Source organism: Vulpes vulpes, chromosome 6 (genome assembly GCF_048418805.1).
Source record: "Vulpes vulpes isolate BD-2025 chromosome 6, VulVul3, whole genome shotgun sequence".
Taxonomy (NCBI): Eukaryota; Metazoa; Chordata; class Mammalia; order Carnivora; family Canidae; genus Vulpes; species Vulpes vulpes.
The window spans coordinates 70,290,702-70,311,645 of NC_132785.1; the positions used below are offsets into that span (position 1 = coordinate 70,290,702).

General features: G+C 37.0%; 1 protein-coding gene across 3 annotated transcripts in view; it reads right to left on the reverse strand.

Moving 5' to 3' along the window:
* PRKD1 (protein kinase D1) overlaps positions 1 to 20,944 on the reverse strand; it is a 319,748-nt gene that overhangs the window by 131,337 nt on the left and 167,467 nt on the right. The gene's annotated exons all lie outside the window — the stretch shown is intronic.

Below are 20,944 nucleotides of genomic sequence, written 5' to 3' on the forward strand. Positions count from 1 at the left end.
AGCCATCTGGCCCTGGACTTTTGTTTGTTGGGAGATTTTTCATTACTGATTCTTTATTTTATTTTATTTATTTATTTTTCTTTGCTGGTTATGGGTCTGTTCAAATTTTAAATTTCCTTGTGTTTCAATTTTGGTAGGTTGTACGTTTTTAGGAATTTGTCATTTCTTCCAGATTGCCCAGTTTGTTGGCATACAGTTTTTCATAATATTCTCATAATCTGTATTTCTTTGGTGTTGGTTGTGATCTCTCCTCTTTCATTTGTGATTTTATTTATTTGGGTCCCTTGCCTTTTCTTTTTGATAAGTCTGGCTAAGGATTTATCAATTTTATTAATTCTTTCAAAGAATCAGCTCTTGGTTTTGTTGATCTGTTCTATTTTTCTGTATCATTTGTTTCTGCTGTAATCTTTATTATTTCTCTTCTTCTGCTGGTTGTAGGTTTTATTTGCTGCTCCTTTTCTAGCTACTTTAGAGGTGTAAGATGTTGTGTACTTGAGACTTTTCTTGCTTCTTGAGGTAGGCCTGTATTGCAATATGCTTCCCTCCTAGGACTGCCCCTACTGCATCCCAAAGGTTGTAGAATGTCATGCTTTCATTTTCATTTGCTTCAATGCATTTTTTATTTCTTCTTTAATTACCTAGTTAATCCATTCATTCTTTGAAGGATGTTCTTTATGTTCTAGGTACTTGTGGTCTTTCCAAATTTTTCTTGTAGTTGACTTCAAGTTTCATAGCATTGTAATCTGAAAATATGCAGGGTATGATTTCAATCTTTTTTACCTTTTTAAGGGCTGATTTGTGCCCCAGTATGTGATCTATTCTGGACAGTGTTCCATGTGCACTCAAAAAGCACATACATTCTGCTGCTTTAGCATGAAATGTTCTGAGTATATCTATTAAGTCCATCTAGTCCAGTGTGGCATTCAAAGCCATTGTTTCCTAGTTAATTTTCTGCTTAGATGATCTGTCCATTGATGTAAGTGGGGGTGTTAAAGTCCCTTATTACTGTATTGTTATCAATGAATTTCCTTAGTTTGTTATTAATTGATATGTATATTTGGGTGCTTTCAAGTTGGGGGCATAAATATTTACAACTGTTAGATCTTCTTGGAGAGACCCATTAATTATGATATAATGCCCTTCTTCATCTGTTGTTACAGTCTTTGGTTTAAAATTTAGTTTGTCTGATGTAAGTATGGCTACTCTGCTTTCTTTTGATGTCCATTAGCATTAGGATGGTTCTGAATTCCCTCATTGCCAATCTGAAGGTGTCTTTAGGTCTAAAATGAGCCTCTTGTAGGCAGCATATAGATGAGTTATTTTAATGCATTCTGATACCCTATGTCTTCATTGGGGCATGAAGTCCACTTACATTCACGGATTGAATGGGATTTCAATTATTGATAGATATGAACTTATTGCCATTGTATTACTGTAAAGTCGGTGTTTCTGGTGATGCTCTCTGTTCCTTTCTAATTTTTGTTGCTTTTGGTCCTTTTTTGCTGACTCAAAGAGTCCGCTTTAAGATTTCTTACGTGGCTGGTTTAGTGGTCATCAACTCCTTTAGTTTTGGTTTGTCTGGGAATCAATCTCTCCTTCTACTCTGAATGACAGCCTTGCTGGATGAAGTATGGTTGGTTGCATATTTTCCCCATTCACCACATTGAATATATCATGCCATTTTCTTCTGGCTTGTCAAGTTTCTGTGGACAGATCCGCTGAGAACCTGATCTGTCTTCCCTTGTAGGTTAAGGACTTTTTCCCCTTGCTGCTTTCAAGATTCTTTCCTTTGTGTATTTTGTGAATGTGACTAAGATATGTCTTGGTGACATTCAGTATTTGCTAAATTTAATGAGAGTTCTCTTTGCTTCTTAGATTTCAATGTCTGTTTTCTTCTCCAGATTAGAGAAGTTTTCAACTATAATTTGCTTAAATAAAACATCTGCCCCTTCTTTTTCTCTCTTCTTCTTCTGAGACTCCTATGACACAAATGTTATTACACTCTAAATAGTCACGGAGTTCTATAGTCTGCATTTGTGATCCAATATCTTTCTTTCCCTCTTCTTTATCAGCTTCATTATTTTCCATAATTTTATCTTCTGTATCACTGATTCATGCCTCTCCTTTGTCCATCCTCATTGTCATTGCATCCAGTCAGTTCTGAATCTTGGTATAGCATATTTTATTTTGGCCTGAGTAGTTTTTAGTTTAGTTTTTTTTTTATTTTTTTAAATCTCTGCAGTAAGGGATTCTCTAGTGTCTTCTATGCTTTCCTCAAGCCCAGCACTTACCCATATAATTGTTTTGAATTCTGGTTCAGGTATTTTACTCATATCTGTCTAGATTAAATCCCTGGCCATTACTTCTTCCTATTCTTTCTTTTGAGATGAACTCCTCTGTCTTGTCATTTCTCTAGGTCACAGTTTTTTGTGTGTAATTGTTAGGAAAGTCTCCTGAGGGTAATGGCTATATTAAGATGAGGTTCTATACTGTCTGGGGCCTGGTTTTTCAAAAGTTGTTTCAGAATATGCACTCTGCTGTTGTGTTTTGGCCGCTCTCTTCCTTAGGTCAGTCTTCTGTAGAGTTTAGGTTCTTCTTGCCTGTAGTGCAGGGTGTTTGGACCTTGTCCACTATGTAACAAGTTTTAACTAAGTGTATTAGGGTCTGCTTGTTAAAAAAAAAAAAAAGCTAGATCCAAAACAAAAAGAAAGCTAGATCCTATTTCCCCTAGAGCTAAAGCTTTACAGCACTGTTGATCAGTAGACTTGATGTGTGCAAGGGGTTTGGGCTGGTCTTCTGGGGGAGGGGCCTGCTGTGCTGATTCTCAGGCCAACTTGCCCTAGTGGAGATGCACCTGCTGGGCTCCACTGGGGGGGCGCTGTGCTGCCCACCAAAGACAGTCAGTCAGTGCTGATGGGGGGATAAGGGAGAAGTGGTGTCACCGGATGGCTCTCTTGTCCCAGAGCAGAGAACAATCACCCCTCCTGTGTCTGAGAGCAAACAATCACCCCTCCTGCGTCCCCAGCTCCTGTCAGTTCCCTGCCTTCACCATCTGTGTCCAAACTGTCTTCCTGCCAGGTGGCACAGTGCTCCAGTGTTTTATGTCAGCCACGTGGCTGGATTTTAAAATTCCCAACTTTTAGAGACCTAGGTACCACAGACCCATACTGATCCTCTGGGGGAGAGTCTCACTGGGCTATGGCCAGTGCTGGTTTGTCCCAGAAAAGCAGTCACTCTACCACATAGCAGCTCAGAGTCTATGGTAAAGTACAGCAACAAGCCAGCACCAAGGCTTGCTGCCCTCAACTGGTGTCTATTCCTATGGTAGGGAATGGGCAGCACACTAGCGCCACCAGTTCCTCTGATCCCAAAGAGGCCATTCTGCCACTCCCAAATGCATTTCAAGAAAGGGAACTGTTTCCTCCTGTGTGATCCAGAGGGTCCTCAGACTATGCTGCCCACTTCTGGGTCTCTGCCCTCCTTCCCCACTGAAGTACCACCAAACCCACCAGACATGACCCCAGCAAGGATATGGACTTCCTAAACTGCAGAGTTTGAGCTCCACTGCTTATAGAAACTTGTGGTAGTCAGCCCTTCTCCTTTTCCCAGTCAATAGTTTTGGAGAAGACTTTTTTCTGGTATAATCCTCTGCCTGCTGCTATCTCTCTTTTTCCCTCTCTCTCCTTCTCTGCCCTCCCCGCCACCACAATCAGGGCTCCCTCCTCTCCACAGCAACTGCAGTTCTTTTTCTCCCTCAAAAGAGGGAAGCCCCTACCTTCCATGAGGTAGTTGTTTTTCTACTTGTAGATGTGCAGTTTTATTCTTTCAGTTCTCAGACTGATTTCTTGGGTGTTCAGAGTGATTAGATATTTATCTAGCTGTGTTTGAGGGTCAAGGCAAGCCCATGGTGTCCTAACTCCTCCACCATCTTAACTCCTCTCTCTATATGTATTTTCTTCTTAAACCCATTTTGGCAATATCCTAAAGTATAGGATGTACAGTATTCTCGTTATCATTAATTTCCAAATAATATATAATTTCACTATTTGCTTTTATTCTGTAACCTGAATTTTTAGAAGGATATTTTAAAATTTCCAAGTTGATATATTGTTTGTCCTTTAGATGATTTTATTTTACTTAATTGCACTCATGTTAAGAAACATACCGTAGGTGGTTTCTACTTTGAGGAATTCATTAAGATTTTTTTCATGATGTGATCAAATCCATGATTTTTTTTTACCATTGATTTTTAGTTATCCTTTGTCTATTCTTTCATTTCAGTTACCTCATCTCCATTTACTAATCCCCACTGCACAAAGTTTTCCCATCTAAACATGGAAGTCTCCCACCACCTTCCAATCAAAAACCATGATAATATTTATGAGTCTATCTCCCAGATTGTGGACTAAAGCTAGTGTCTCCTTTTCACTTGCAGATCTGCCTTTCATTCTTCAAGAAATCTACTTAATCTTTGCTAGCCCCTACCACATCAGGTATGAGAATTAAATTCTGGGGCTAGTGTTCTGGTATGCAAACCATACAGAATGCTACATGTGAGTCATCATACTGCACTGGGTTTTGGAGTTGTTTCTAGTGCCCTTAACTCAAATGAATACATAAAAATCTGTGAGCTCATCATATTTAAGACAAAGAGAGTGAATGAGAGTAACTAAATATTTGTTGAGCACCACCAAAAATAGTTAGGGCACCAGCTAATTTATTGTATTGTATTGTATTGAATATTTATTTTATTTTAGAGAGACAGTATGCACGAGCAGTGGGGGAGGCAGAGGGAGAGAGAAAGGGAGAAGCAGCCTCTCGAGTGAGCAGGGAGCCTGATGTGAGACTCAAAACCAAGCCCTTTGGGATCATGACCTGAGTGAAGGCAGATGCCTAACTGACTGAGCCACCCAGGCACCCTACACCAATTAATTATTGAACACACACACACATATGTATGTGTGCATGGACTCACACAAGTCCATCCATGCAACTTTTGTTCTGTCAAAGCTATAGATGTACTACTGCTCCATCAGGAATATCATATCACTGCATAAACGTATCAGTTAAGGAGAAGAGATAACTGTATTGACAAGAACAGAAAAATTCTGCTGCAGAGGATCTAAAGTGCATTACACATCACAACTGCAAGGTGCTAAAGCCAAATTCTTTGAATTACTCACACTGATAGGTTATCCCTAAGAGGATAGTTTGAATAATAATCCTTCCTTAAGTAGGTCCTCAAAAGAAAGTTATATTCAGCTTCTTGACTCTCTAATCCTTATATTCTATCAATGATAAGCAATTAAGCATTCTTAAGGCAACTGAAATTGTGTATAAAAGATCTTCACAGGGATGCCTGGGTGGCTCAGCGGTTGAGCATCTGCCTTTGGCTCATGGCATGATCCCAGGGTTCCAGGATCGAGTCCCGCATCAGGCTTCCTGCATGGATCTGCTTCTCCCTCTGCCTATGTCTCTGCCTCTTTCTCTGTGTGTGTGTGTGTCTCTCATGAATAAATAAATATAATCTTAAAAAGATCTTGACAGTATTGGTCCTCCATCTACCAAACCTTTATCCTCTATGTGAAAAGAAAAGCCAAATTCTTATTTATTTATTTTTTAAATTTTCCATCTACTTTCTGGTTTTAAGATTATGCCTATTTTGGACATTTCACAGAAATGACATAATACAGTAAGTCACTACTTATGTCAGATTTCTTTCATTTAGGATAATGTTTTTAAGGTTCATCCATGATATAGCATGTATCAGTACTTGATTCATTTTTATGGCTAAATAACATTCATTGAATGGATATCCCACATTGTGTTTATCTATTCATCAGCTAACAGAGATTTATTTTTTTCTACTTTTTGGATACAATGAATAATTCTATGAATATTTGTGTACAAGTTTTTGTAAGTATGTTTTCTCTTGGGTATATACCTTGGAGTCAATTACTGGGAAATTGTGAAAAATTGCCAATCTCTTTTTCAAAGCAGCTGATCATTTTACATTCTAATCATTAACATAGGGTCTTAATTTTTCCACATCTTTACCAAAAAGTATTATTGCCTCTCTATTTGATTTCTGGGTATAAAGTGGTACCTCATGTGGTTTTGATTTGCATTTTTCCAGTGACTAATGAAGTTAAGTATCTTCTCATGGGCTTATTGGTCATGTATGTTACTTCTTTGGAGAAATTTCTATCCAAATTCTTTGGTCTTTTTTTTTTTCAAATTCTTTGCCCATTTTAAAAATTTGGTTCTTCATCTCTTTTTAATAAGCCTTTGAAACTTCAATGGAAATTCATTCCATATATTCTTTATTCTTGTTCACTGATGAGTTTTTCCATAACACTGTGGTTAGATGCTATTCAAGTTATCAATTTAAAAAAGCCACACAAATTAAATGAAAGTCATAAATGGAAAAATTCATTAATTTTTTTTTTCAGTTGAAGAGTAATAATAATAATGTCCTAAACTGATTACCATCCATATTGTATTAAATCCAAATCTGACTTAAGTACCCATGATGATAATCAGTGTGGCAGTTTAATATATTCAACAATAATTATTCAGTAAACACTTATTGCCAGCAAGGCACTAGAGATGTTGATAAGAAGAAGAAAAGTTAAAACACTAAGTGGTTTATGGTAGTATCTTTTACAATCTTTACCAAAAATCCTCTGATATCATGATTATATTTGCAAGTTAGAAAAGCACGGCTCCTCACAGAGTACCATCTACTTTAAAACTAGTACATATGTCATTATAAATAGAGGGTAATAAATGTTAATGTAGGAAGCACACAGTGGGAAGAGCTGCCTGACCCAAATTTGGTGTTTCAAGTAAGACTTCCTGGAGGGGGATACATGTGCCAAGTCATGAAAAATGAATAAAAATTAGATGGGCAAATCAAAAGAGGAAGGAGGTGCATATGAAAAGCATGGATTGCAAGACTAGCATATGTAAAGGGGCACCAGAAGTAAAAAAGGACATTATAATACATTAGAAGAAATGAAAAGTTTCAGATGCCCATCTATGAGAGTTGGGTAAGGTAGACAGTGGAATAAGGGACTATAAGGCTGGAGAAATAAACAGAAGGCTTATCACAAACAGTCACGTAGGAGGATTTATCCTTGTGCTATTGAAGGGTTTTACCTAGAGGTGGCATGACCCAATTTAGGCTTTAGAGGGGAAAAGACTGGAGGCAAGGAAGCCAATTAGGAAACTATTCCAGTGATATAGGTGGGAAAATACAGCAACTTGAACAAGCAAATAGCAATGCTGAGGGCAGCCCGGGTGGCTCAGTGGTTTAGCGCCACCTTCAGCCCAGGGCCTGATCCTGGAGACCCGAGATTTCAGGCTTCCTGCATAGGGCCTGCTTCTCCCTCCACCTGTGTCTCTGCCTCTCTCTCTATTTCTCTCTCTCTCTCTCATGAATAAATAAATAAAATATTTTTTTTAAAAAAGAAAGCAATGTAGATATTTAGTAAAAAGAATCACTAATAGCACTTACTGATTTATTAGATTCATTCATTCATTCATTCATTCAATCATTTCTATCTATTGTGCTTACTAGTCGTCAGGCTCTGTTCTAGGTACTGGGAATAAAGCAGTAAAAAAGAAAGATAATATACTTGCCCTTGTTGATTTCTTAGTTTTGACAATGTACCATGACAGTGTAAGATGATAACATTTCAGGAAAGCAAATCTGGGTGATGTGAACTCTCTGTACTAACTTTGCAACTTTTTTATAAATCTAAAACTATTCAAAAATCTAAAATTTATTTAAAAAACTATTGGGATTTGACTGTTGATTCGCTTGCCAGGGTGGTATCATATATGGAGGTTAGCCTGATTTTAAAGCTGGAAAGATGCATTTGTGCTTATCTCACTTGTTCTGCATGTTAAGTACTCCAGGAGACCAAAAAATAGATTCCAGTCATTAGAGATAGATGTTCAACACTATCAAGACCAAGACCTCTGTTCAACACTAAATGTTTTTAAAAGCATAAAACTAGCAACAGTAGAGACTTACACATGAGATAATCCTGAAACTGCTATTAAGCTTGAAGGACAAGATGAATCTAATTTGGTTCAATATATAAACATTACTCTTTTTTCTATATAGAAAAGGTAGTATATTAAGACTATACAATTATTTTTCTATTGAAATTTTACAACTTTTTTACCAAAAAATTTACGATAACTGTTAGAATAACATCATAAGGAAAAATGTCTCTTTTAACTTTGAAATTTTCCAAATATGTTAACTCCCTAAAATCAAACTTAAATTTTTCCTTTCACATTGAGCACCATTTATGAAGTCTTTAATTGTGAAACAAAGCATACCAATCATGAACAAGTATTTTTGGACTACTATATATCTGGCACTGAACTAATTGTTACAGATTTTTTAAGGACTATAAAATACTGCCCCATCCCTTAGGATTATTAATCTTGTTGAATATGTATAATAAATGCATATCAAGTACATTCATTTCACCAAACTTGTGTCTTGCTCTGTCATTGCTTTTCATGACCTGATTCCATTGGCAGTAATTTGAAAAGGGTCAGTTCTCATAAATATAAATAATTTTTTAAGTGCTTAAAATTCATATGGTGAAAGATCTCATGCGGAAGCAATATTAATATTGAGTCAAATGAATCCAACTTAGACATTTAAACACATATGAATATTAAAGTATAAAAGATGGAGCAAACTAATTTCGAACCATCCAATTTTAGTTTCAGAATGGTTATGTCTAATCACTGTGGAAAAAAGTGTCTCTGGACAGAGTGCCTCATACTGGATCCTCATTGTTTCCTAATGTCTACCATTCCTAAAACACTGCTTATCGATAACACAGTGAAATAAGGGGTAGTTTTTGTTTTACTTTTGATTTTTGTTTTTCAACATCAAGAGATTACTGTGTGGGGAAAATCTCTTTTTTCTCTTGATTTTTTTTTTTTTTTAATAGAGGACCAACTGTTTGGACTCATTGAGAATTCTCTACACAGCTTTACATTACCATGCTCTCGGGATTAACAAGTTGTAATGATCAGAACCTCAAAAAACTTCTGAGGAAGATAAAAATAGAATAAGATGAGACTCAGAGTTAGCCAAAAAATTTGTCATTTTCTAGAAACTAAAAAGCTGAAACTGCCTCACAACATGAAAAAAAATGAACTCAAGCTGGATCCAAATCTCAATTCTTGTATTAAAATATATGTAGGAAAAGAGGTATTTGGTATATTTACGTGTCTGTCGTCTTCACTTTAAGCCTGAAGTCAACACTGGTAACAGGCTATAGATGTCTTAAAAATAACTTAGAAAAGTGGAAAGTGAAGGTACAAATACATTCTGGTGTAGTATTGCTCTTTTCAAATACATCTTTTCTATTTTATTCCTCCATACTGGCATAATGAATAGTGCTATTGCTGTTGAAGACTTAAAACAGCTGCATTTCTAATTTTGGCAAATTATGAGGGATTTTTACATGGGTTGCATGTTAAAAGCAAACGACATGCCAACCAGCAGAATGAAAGTGCTGGGCAGATGGTGGCGCGGCTGAGCTATTGAACTGAAGTGCTACAAGCCACCACCAATCGGGTGGGGACATCCAAAAAGGGGCAACTGGCAGCTTTTCAAGTGAAGTCCAATCCTTTACCTCAAACAGAAATAATCCACGAGGTCTTCAGAGAGCCATTCAGTAGCATTCTCCAAATGGCCTTTGTTAACAGAGGCAGCCTTCAGTGACTCTGTTTCACTGATTTTGATGGTATATACAATTCTGACTTGCCTTCCTTCCTTTCCTCCTCTAAGCCCTCCTGTCGTGTGTGTGTGCACGCGTGTGTGTTGGGGGGGGGGGGTAGAGAGAGAGATGAATATGGAAACAAAACAAAGTATATATGTTATAATCTTTCTCATTACTAAGGGAATTATCCCTGCATAAAAAGACAAGAAAGGATTCCAATGTCTTCACAATGGAAAAGGAAAAAAAAGATGCAAGATAATAAACAGCGTTGATTGATATCAATTGTTATTGATCAGTCTTGACCAATACATCTTAAAACCGCATTTAGAATGCTGCTATATAACCCAAAACCCAGAGAGATGGTTTTCCGGAGAATAAGCAGCTGGGCACTATATCAACCAAAGGTCTGGCCTTCAAAACCAGCATTTCCCCTAATTCAAAGCAGCTTATAAAGTATTAGATAAAGCTGTATGACTGCTTTTTAATAAATATTCTAGAATTTACATGAACTAAATGTTGTCTTTTCAAACATGGACAACATCCACTGTCAATTGTTGATGTTTTATTGTATTTTGTATGTTTCTGTAAGCCAGCACAAAATTTATTTTGGAAAAAAGGTAAGATAAAGAAATGAAGTCATTCATAAATCATACTATTAGTCTATATACTATACCATGATACTGTATTATTCTTTCTGACCTATTTCTTTCTTATCCTCCTATCTACTCTTCTTATCTCCTTCATTTCTGAGATGATTTTACAATATCCTTATGTTCTAGATACTGTGTTAGATACTATACATTATTATCATGTATGTGAATCCTCAGTTTGAAGGTGAGGACATTGGCACCCAAACACTAACTAACCTTCCCAATGCCATAGAGCTAATAAATGCACTGCTGGGAATTGGAACTCAGGCAGCTTGTTTCCAGTGTCTCTACCCACTAAGGTATTCTGTATAGCATACAATGAAACAAAATACAGAAACTAAGAAACCTAAATTAAATTAAATATTGTGGCAAATACAAAGAGTTAGTATCATAAAAGTCATGTAGTATTATTGACTTGTACCATATTAAAGGTGGTCCATGAATTCTGATTTGAGAGGGTAAGGCCAAAGGAAGGAGGAAAACCAGGTATCAGATAAGAATAACATTACTCATAAAATGAAGCTGTTCTAGGGTACAAGAGTCTGAAGAATTTGTCCCACCAGGAAGTCACAGGGTATTATACAATTTCTCCCGAGATTCCAAAGATTTTGGTAATAAATATACTACCAAAGCATTCAAGTATATTATTTCTAACATTCCTCTAAATGTCCTATCAAAGAAATTTCAGTAAAGGTATTTCGGCAGCATGTGTGTATGTGTGTGTGTGTGTACAAATAATTGTGTTCTAGATGTTTAGGAGTAAAATTTGGTTTATCTAGTTGCTCTAACAGAACTTTTTTTGATAGTGAAATGTTTAAATCAATATGGCAGCTATTTATTAACATGTCTATTAAATACTTGAAATAGTGTGACTGAAGAACTCAGTTCTAATTTTACTTATTTTTGGTTAACTTTAGTATAGCTACATACAGTTAGTGTAGACAGGGCATAACTAGAGAAATAGTTGGGGTGCCTATTTCTCAGCCAATTCTCATGAATAGAATTTTGTGTTTTTATAACAGATGAACAAAATAAAAACTGGAACAGTTTTATTCTCCAGTCTTAGCCCTAGAACACAGGGATTTTGTGCTAACTAAACACTAATATTTTTTCAAGGATTATGACAAAAAACCTATTTATATCACCTCTATATAGAAGTGAGCCAAGGAAATACATATTTATAAGATACTGTGATTGCCCAAAAAGGTTCTTATATTAGGGTCTGGTTCTGTAACTCATCTATTTCTGATGTGTAAAAATTTTCATTTTTGAGTTGAAGTGCAGTTTTTTAAGTAAGTCCCACATAATTCAGAGTCAAATCTGGTAAATGAGATAGATTAATATGACTTTTGTGTGTGTGTTTTACAAACCTATTCATGTAAAATGACAAAAAGAATGACCTAGTATCTTAGTATATTTTCTAAAAAGAATGACCTAGTATCTTAGTATATTTTCTACAATGATTCTGAATATGTGAAGTTCTCTGAGGTCCTGTTGTACACTGAAGTGCTAACATGGTAAGATTTACATACATGAGATGGTTAAGTCTCCACCCTAAGAAGCAAATATAAAGAATTTTTGGTTCCACAGAGACCAGAAAATACAGAGGAAAAAGCCCCCTTTGTGTGGTTTTCATTACCTCTGTGTTCTTTTCCTGTTTATCTGAATGAGTTAGAATACTGGCTTCAATTAGAGAAGTAATAGATGAAAAGAGAAGGAAAAACTATGATTTCTGGCTGGATATCCACTTGCCAGATGGTGAAGAACTAGGCCCTAGGCTAATTCTGTGTGAACAGAGGGGCCTGGTATGTTGTCTTTGAAAACCACGGTTTCATGGTTTTTCCATGTCCATGGACAGAGATCTATGGAGATTTAGATTCTGGTTTTGGAGCACATGACTCAGCTTTTCCTATAGACTGTGCCAGCTGACTCTTAGGCACATTAGGTGGCTGTCCTATTAGGTGGATAAACAATGGTGCTCCAGTGTGAAGACTGGGGTTGGGGGAGGAGGATGAGCAAGAAACGTCAGCCACCATCTCAGGATATCAGTCCTTGTTCCTTCCAAACATGGAAAGAGAGAAGTCACAGCCTGAGGCCAGCTCCAGGGTCACCACTGTGAGCTAATGCAGATAAGGAACATTGAGGTTCCAGATGAAAAAAATGACACTTAACTGATGAAGGCAAGTGAGATTAGCATGGTGTGGGGGGGAGGGGAGGTACATCAAAAAGGAATGATTACTTACTACATTTTAGAAAGAGAACAAGAATATTTGAAAGAAAAGAGCAATGGGGGGATCCCTGGGTGGCACAGCAGTTTAGCGCCTGCCTCTGGCCCAGGGCGTGATCCTGGAGACCCGGGATCGAATCCTACGTCGGGCTCCCAGTGCATGGAGCCTGCTTCTCCCTCTGCCTGTGTCTCTGCCTCTCTCTCTCTCTCTCTCTCTCTCTCTCTCTCTCTCTCTCTCTGTGTGTGACTATCATAAATAAATAAAAATTTAAAAAAAAGAAAAAGAAAAGAGCATGGTTGGGAAAACCGGTAGAAGGAAGAATGAATTGAGTTAGATAGCAAATGAGTTACTTGGTCATGGTGATGAGCATAATCCAGGAGTTGTAGGAATCAGATAGGAAAACAACTACCATTTTCTGAATTATGTCTTATTTTACATGAGAAATGTTGTGAAAGACATTGAAATATTTTGAAAGCAGAACTGGATTTCTAAAAATAAGCAATTTCTAAAAAATAATTAGTTTCTGACATGTAGAAGATAGCAGGAATCCAGAAAAAAAGGATTAGTCAAGTGATAATAATATTGATATTACGAATAGGTTAGACTAAGGAGAGCCAACAGTAAGCACTGAAATTCAATTCCTACAGAACAGCAGTAACTTCTATATATCATCAGCAGTAACTTCTATATACCATATTTACAGCACCAATTTAATAACATGCTTATTGGCTTGTTCATTTTGTTACTTCAAGTATCCACTCATTCACTAAACAAACAGATGTTTGCAAATAGATGACTGCATGTGACATGCCAGGTCCTGAGGTTTCAATATAAAATAAATGGTTCTTGTTTCAAGAAATGTGTAGTCCAGTGGGGTGGAGGTGGGACAAGAAGGAAGAGTACCTCACATTCACCAGGCATCTTTTGAAATGCTTTATATTTAACCTCATGAAATCTACAGCCCAATATCAGAGTAAAGAAGTTACTATTGCTATTTGATGGGTGATGGATAAAGACTCTGGGAAAGGAGGTGACTTGCCAAACATTATGTTAGAAATAAATGGCGGCTCCAGGACTCAGCCCAGTCTTTGACTGGAAATCCACTGATTATCAAACTGAATTTATGTAGATATATGCCATAAGGTAATTGTGATGCATATTTCTGAGTTAATATAATATGTAAAGCACTCAAAACAGTGCCTAATACATCATAAAATCTATACAACCTTATATCATCATCACTAATGCTTTTTTCTTAAAGAACAACATGGGGGAAAATATTATATATTCAAAATTAAGCAAGAGAAATCTAACACAGCAGAATGCAAAATGTGCATAAGGCTTTCAAATGAAATAAGATTCTGCAAAGAACTTTTCCTTTTAGGGTTTGCCTTATGTCCCATGTTACCTGGGGAGAATGTTTTCACTCTGCCTTGACGCTCAGGGTTACCCGGGTATAAAAAGACAGAGAAGCAATGCATTATTGTGCCATATCTCCCTGGAGACTCCAGTCCACAAAGAGACAAATAATGGAGGAAAACTATCAAAGTAAGGAAGGAGTGCTCCAAGCCCCATATCCTGGTTGAGGTCCCAAGCTGGGCAAGATCAAAGTATATGGAAACATTCTATTAACCTCCTCTTTGTGTTCACTTTTCTATGAGAATGATTTAATGTAGTACAAAGAACCTAAAATGAGGTTTACTTGCAAGGTAGAGATGGAAAGAAGATTAATATTAACAATAATAAAAAGGAAATGCTGAAGACACACTTAACATAAACCATATTTTATGAGTAATGACCTGTAATCTCACATTTAAGTGTGCCATTATTACAAAACCACCAGCACAGATAATTGCAACTAAAGTTGGACAGGAATTGGCACCAGTAAGCCTATAATGATTAAGATGTCCGAAACAACTACAAAGAAATATAAATTGAGTACTCAAGGCCAGATCTTTTACAACCTTAATCACTCAAGCAGTATTAAGACTGGGGAGGTGCATTCCACGATTAATTCTCTCTTCTTAAAGGCAAACCAACAAAACTATGTCTTCTAATGTATTTCTTGGGAAAATAATAACACAATGATCTCAAGTATTACTCTCATAGTTTTCTCCTCCACCCATATTTCAGAGGAGTATAAAACACTGCTAAACAATGTCCTATATCTGAGAGAAAGGGATATAATTGACACAGTGCCATATAAATCAATAATTTATACTCTCTATAAAAGAAAAAATGACCTTGCTAGAACTTTGTTACTATCTATTTTGGGGTGGCGGGGGGCAGGGGCTCATGGTTTAGACACTGAATCCTAATAATAGAAAAACATGGTCATAAGGATTTCTTAAACATAGTGATCCTAAGACACCATTTCAATTTTGATCAGAGTTGAGAAATTATATGATGGGATCCTGTTTAAGCAGGGGCATGGTTACTTTTTCATATTTTGTACTGTAACTCTATGAAGAAGAGCCTCCAGGTTTTCATAATCTGATCACAGTTTATATATTTATTAAATATTTATTTTTTCATAAGGAAGAGGGGATAAGGGTTCTACGATAAAAAAAAAAATGTCAGTGGAACCAGTGGAACCTGTAGCTCATTACTGGTTTTGTTGTTACAAATCCGATCAATAATTCCCTGAAACATCAACTTACCATAGTAGGAATTCTTTGAACAGATCCTCAAGAAATCCTGTTTACTGGTGCAGGTTCAAAGGGTTAACCTGAAGTTAATAAAGACTAAACATTTATATTCAAGCTCTGGTACTACCTCTACTATTCACTGCAGGATGTGGGCAAGTTAAAATGTATATTTTATAGCTTTTAAGATATCTGATTTCACTACCTCCCAGAGTCATTGTGAAGAAAACATTAGTTATGTAAACTGATTCAAAAGCTTGTACTATTATGTAGACAAAGCTTTCTTTCTTGCTAACTCCTGTTTTTCCATGGTTCAAATATTCTCCTTTGTGAGAGAGAAGTGGCCTACATGTAGACAGAACAGATATATACCCTCTCTGACCATTTGGTCCATGGGCTTGACCCAGAGGAATATCTCTACTGTAGACTGCTGAGGCCAAGACTGATCAAATACTTGAAGGAGGAAAAATTATCTGTGTTAAAGTGAATTTGGGAAGTGCAGAGAGTTATGCTTCATATCAGCATGCACCAAAATTTTGAAGAGTCCTGCAATAAATAACTCCTTTAACACTGTTTGACACAACAGTTCTCAAAATTTTCAGACCAGGATTCACTTTTGTGGTACATTTAATGATCATGAATATTGCAGGGAAAAGCTACTTAGAGTGTGAGAAGGAGAAGTAAACAGAATAGCTAACATTTATTGTGCAGTTGCCTATGTGTAGAAACTCTGAAGTGCTTTACATGCGTTATTTCTGAAGTTTGCAGTAACCTTACATTGTAGGTGCTAGTGTTGTCTCCATTTTATAGATGAGGAAACTGGGGCACAGAATGATTAAATGTCTTTGCAAAGATGTAAAAAGTGAGGAACAGAAAAAGGATATGAAGCCAGGTGATCTGGCCCTAGAAATGGTATTCAATCATTAATGCATCTACTTTACCTATAGACTGAAGAAAATATGGAATCCATGCACTATTAGCCCTGGATGATATTATCATCCAGTATAAGGTTCTTTTTATTTTAAGATGTTATTTAAAGACAGACACAGAAAGAGAGGCAGAGGCATAGGCAGAGGGAGAAGCAGGCTCCCTGTGGGGAGCCTGATGTGGGACTCAATCCCAGGACCCCAGAATCATGACCTGAGCCAAAGGCAGACATTCAACCACTGAGCCACCCAGGTATTCAATAAAGTTCTTTTTTGATAGAAAAACAAACAAACCCCCCTGAATCCCAGAGATTATGCAACTTGTACAAAATCACAAAGGAAATCAATGAGACTATACGCCCAAGAGTTCTCCAGCATCTTGGGGCAGGAGCCAAACCACTTGACAAACACACTGAACAACACATGAGAGCAAGACTTGGTGTGAGGGAAAGAGCATGTGACCACTCCTTAGGTGGCTGTAGCTCTCCTTAAAATCCTCTTCATTTTCTTATTTTCCTTCATCAAATATGTCCAAATGGGTATATATCTCTTCAATTTTACTTCTAAAATATTTCTTAATTTCTCTATCCAATTTTCAGCTCTTCAGTCACTGCCTGAAACTAGGCCCATAGCCCCCTCTGCCTGGGCTTACAGCGCTAGCTTTCTAATGAGGTTTCCATCTCTAGATGGTGTGGGACAAATAACCAGCTACATGTGGTAACACAGCTTTGCAAAAGTTATAAATAATACTGCACAATCTATTGTAAAAACTATTAAAAATTATCCAAAAAAAGGATTTTTACCATTAATGAAAGAAGGAAAGATTCAACATTTATCTCTAAGACTTTAAAATTATAATTTTACTAGAGAAATTCTTGTAGTCCTTGTCTTCTTTCAATTTAACCACCTATTAGATGCACACACACACATATACTATTATTAGAGATCAAGCCCCCAAAAAACAAAAAAACAAAGAGCTGAATCATGTGAATGCAGTGCTGTTATTGATTTGCTTTTTTATGACTGAATTATCAGGTTCTGATAGAGACCCATCATGAAGAAGGCTTCTAAATTCCATGAGCTTTACTTTATAGTTTAGTACTATACACTTGAACTTGACTTTGGCTATAGTAAGAGAAATTTCCATTTGTAGTGTTTTCCTACTCTGTAACAATAGTAGTGATGCTAATCCTTTGCTTAACATACAAAGAAAATTTGCCGGTGGTGGGAGTGTGCATGGTGGGGAACTTCCATGTAGTTATTTCTTTTTCTTCTCCAGAACCCAACCCATCTACCCGTGAGCAATATTTTCCTGGCTTACTGAGTCTAAAAGCACTAGCTCATACAAGACCCGTTTTTCAGAAAGAAAAAGAGACAGAAAACCAGCAAATCAGCTAGGAGCAGCCTGGTTAGTACTAACAGATGATGAAAGGTCTCAGAATAAATTGACATAAGAGAAAATTCTTGATCTTGCCTGCAGAGACAAGAGTATATCACCTTCCCCAAATTTACTTTTTTCCATATTTTCTCACATTTTTACTGTACTCCTAGGTGAGAACATGTTTCTATTGGTGGAATACTGGTTAAACACTGAAAAAAATCAGATTATGTTTATGCTGAACTATACAGTAAAATTTATTTTTTCGTGGGGAATACCAAAATTTAGATAAATGAGTTTTAACAATAATATTATGGTCTTTAAGAGGAAAATCTCCACAGCATTGTTTTATGTTCTGAAACTGGTCAAAAAGCAACAGAGGGGATGCCCAGTGTCTTGTACCCCTACCCCCTTTACCCATTGCATTTTGAATGAAGTTGATCCTTAACCACCCATCAGGAAAGGGCACTTCTCTGGCCAACTACAGCACTCCATGTTCTTCTGGGCCTGGGTCAGGAATGAGTAAGTGATAAAATGGTAGGGAGTTAGGGCCTGAAAACTACAGTCAAAAGACGGGGCCCAAGGATGTGGATTTGGGAGCAACAGGCAAGATGGAAGAAAGTGCCTGAGTGAGGATCTCAGAGCTAGACCATCACTTAGTGGTGAGCTCAGGCGTGGGCCTGCGCCATAGGTGATGGACACTAAGCAGAAAGGAAAGGGGCATGGAGAAAAACAGGATTATAGTTGGGGGAAAGCTTAAGGAAAAACATTTTTAACATATACTGAGAAAATCACAATGTGAAGCATTAGAGTGGGAGAGGACGCCAACCGCCAAAGAAGCTCACAGGGAAATGCAGGAGATCGTCAGTTAAATATAATTGAATGTGTGTACATATATATATATATAGATAGATATATATATATAGACATATATCTATGTATGTATATATATACACGTTATATAAAGACATATGTTACATATGTTATATACAATAAGTCATTATATATACATACATTTAATTAAATATACATAATTGAATATTTAAGGGTTAAATGATATTGAGGGAGTGGGACTGTGTGGGCTGAAAATGCTGAAGTCTCCAGGTTCAAATCTAAAACTAGGCTGTTATAGAACGGCTCCTTTTAAATACCAACATGATAGCTGCTAAGAATAGAAGAGGCCTTCCTGAGCCTGGTATTGGGACAACAGGCAAAAAAAAGGCTGCCTTTGAGTGCCTTCTCAGCAACTGGGGCCAAGGAGACAGGACAGGACGAACACGGCACAGAAAGAGTGGATGGCAAAAGAAGTAGAGTATAAACATAGTGAGGGTCTTGGTTTGCGGAGATGACAAGGAACAGCATAATGCTGTTCCCTGTGCGGCAGGGCAATGCAGAGTGCTTCATCAGGTCAGCATGCCAAAGAGCAGATCCCGCTCACAGAGATAACACCCAAACAGGCAATCCCCTTCCCTCTTCCACAAGGACAAGCACACTCACACACAGCTTGCATTCAATCTGTCTGACACTACTATATAGCATTCGGTAACAAAAGTGAAATGGAAAGAAAAATAAATTTTGAAATGCAATTTAAAAAATTCTCATATTTCTGGACATTGCCACAGGCAAAAAAAAAAAGATTCATAAAACACATTGTATTATTTGCAAAGCAGCCCAGCTATGAGTTTAATATGAATTAGGGAGAGAATGGATCCAGGGCATGATTTCCCTGAATAACTTATTCCAGGCAGCTCCTCCTCTCAGAAATAGGAAACTTAAAAAACAACATGTCTGAGCACTAGTTTTTTGAGGGCAGGTGCAAAAGTTTTGTGAAAGAGCCAAAGAAAGGTGAGAGTGTGGAGGTTTCTCAAAAAATTAAAAATACAACTACTATATGATCCTGTAAAATTCCACTACTGGGTATTTATCCAAAGAAAAGTATAAATCAAAAAGATATATGTGCCTCTATGTTTATTTCAGTATTATTTACAATAGCCAAGATATGGAAGCAGCCCAAGTGTCCACCAACAGATGAATGGATAAAGAAGATGTGGCATGTATGTACAATGGAATATTACTCAGCTATCAAAAAGAACGCCATCTTGCCATTTGTAACAACATGGACAGATCTAGATGGTAAAATGATAAGTGAAACAAGTCAGAGGAAGACAAAAACCATCTGATTTCACTCATGCAGAATATAAGAAATAAAACAAATGAACAAAGAAAAAAAGAGACAAAAAAAAAAAAACAAACTCCTAACTATAGAAAACAATAGATTGCCAGAGGGAAGATGGGTGCGGGATGGGTAAAATAGATGAAGGGGATTAAGAGTACACTTCTGACGAGCACTGAGTAATGTACAGAATTGCTGAATCACTATATTGTCCACCTAAACTAATGTAACACTATGTTATACTTGAATAAAAAATACATATGAAAAATAATAAATTAAAGTGGTTGGCATTGTCTACAAAAAACACATGAAAGCTGTTGCTTTTTTGATTTAACAAGTGGCAACTCTATAAACAAGAACACTATTATTTTTATCTAGCAAAACAACTTGTTTTATAGGATCTAAGCTACACAGTGAAAATGCGGCAATCCCAGAACCTCACCCAGTGACAAGTGATGAACAAAGACAAAAACAAATTGGACTGAATCAAAGCAAAGTCCAACTGAATTATAATCAGTGCAACCGGGCTCTGAACAAGTTGAGGAACTTGAGGAACTGAAATCTAGAATTATGAAAGCTAATGTGTTTCCTTTAGTCAAAGAAGTAACAAGCAAAGATAGCCAGAGGAGAGAAAGGAACAATACAAAGTTTCTCAATAATTCCTCTATTTTCACAAAAATTAAAAAAAAAACTGGATCTCTTTGGATTATTGCACTGATCATTGTTGTATGGATCCCAGCTACAGCTGTCCTCTGGCACTTTTTTTTTTAAAGTTAAATATGACTATTTTTTTCTGTATTGATACACACAGTCTGATTGGTAACTTTTAAATCCTTAAAGGAATATAAATCTGGGCAGAGGGAAGCAAAGCACAGCTGCTCCTCAAGGAATGATCTGGCTAGTGTCACATGGCCTGCCCGACCTGCTGTAACTCCGGAACTCTGGCTTCTGACTTGGTCTTGGCTTAGAGTGAGTAGACATCTGACTTAACTAAAGCTATGGATTTCTAGCCCTGTTGTTACTTCTTGGCTTCCAGACCCGCCATACATTTGGAGCCCTAGCATCTGTCTTTCACCACTGGGCAGTTTTTGTTTGCTTTTGCTGCCATCCAAATGATTCAAGGTGATGAATGAAAGTATGCTTGTGGTGTTGTTGGCGGCTGGGGAGATTGTGAGGTTGGGAA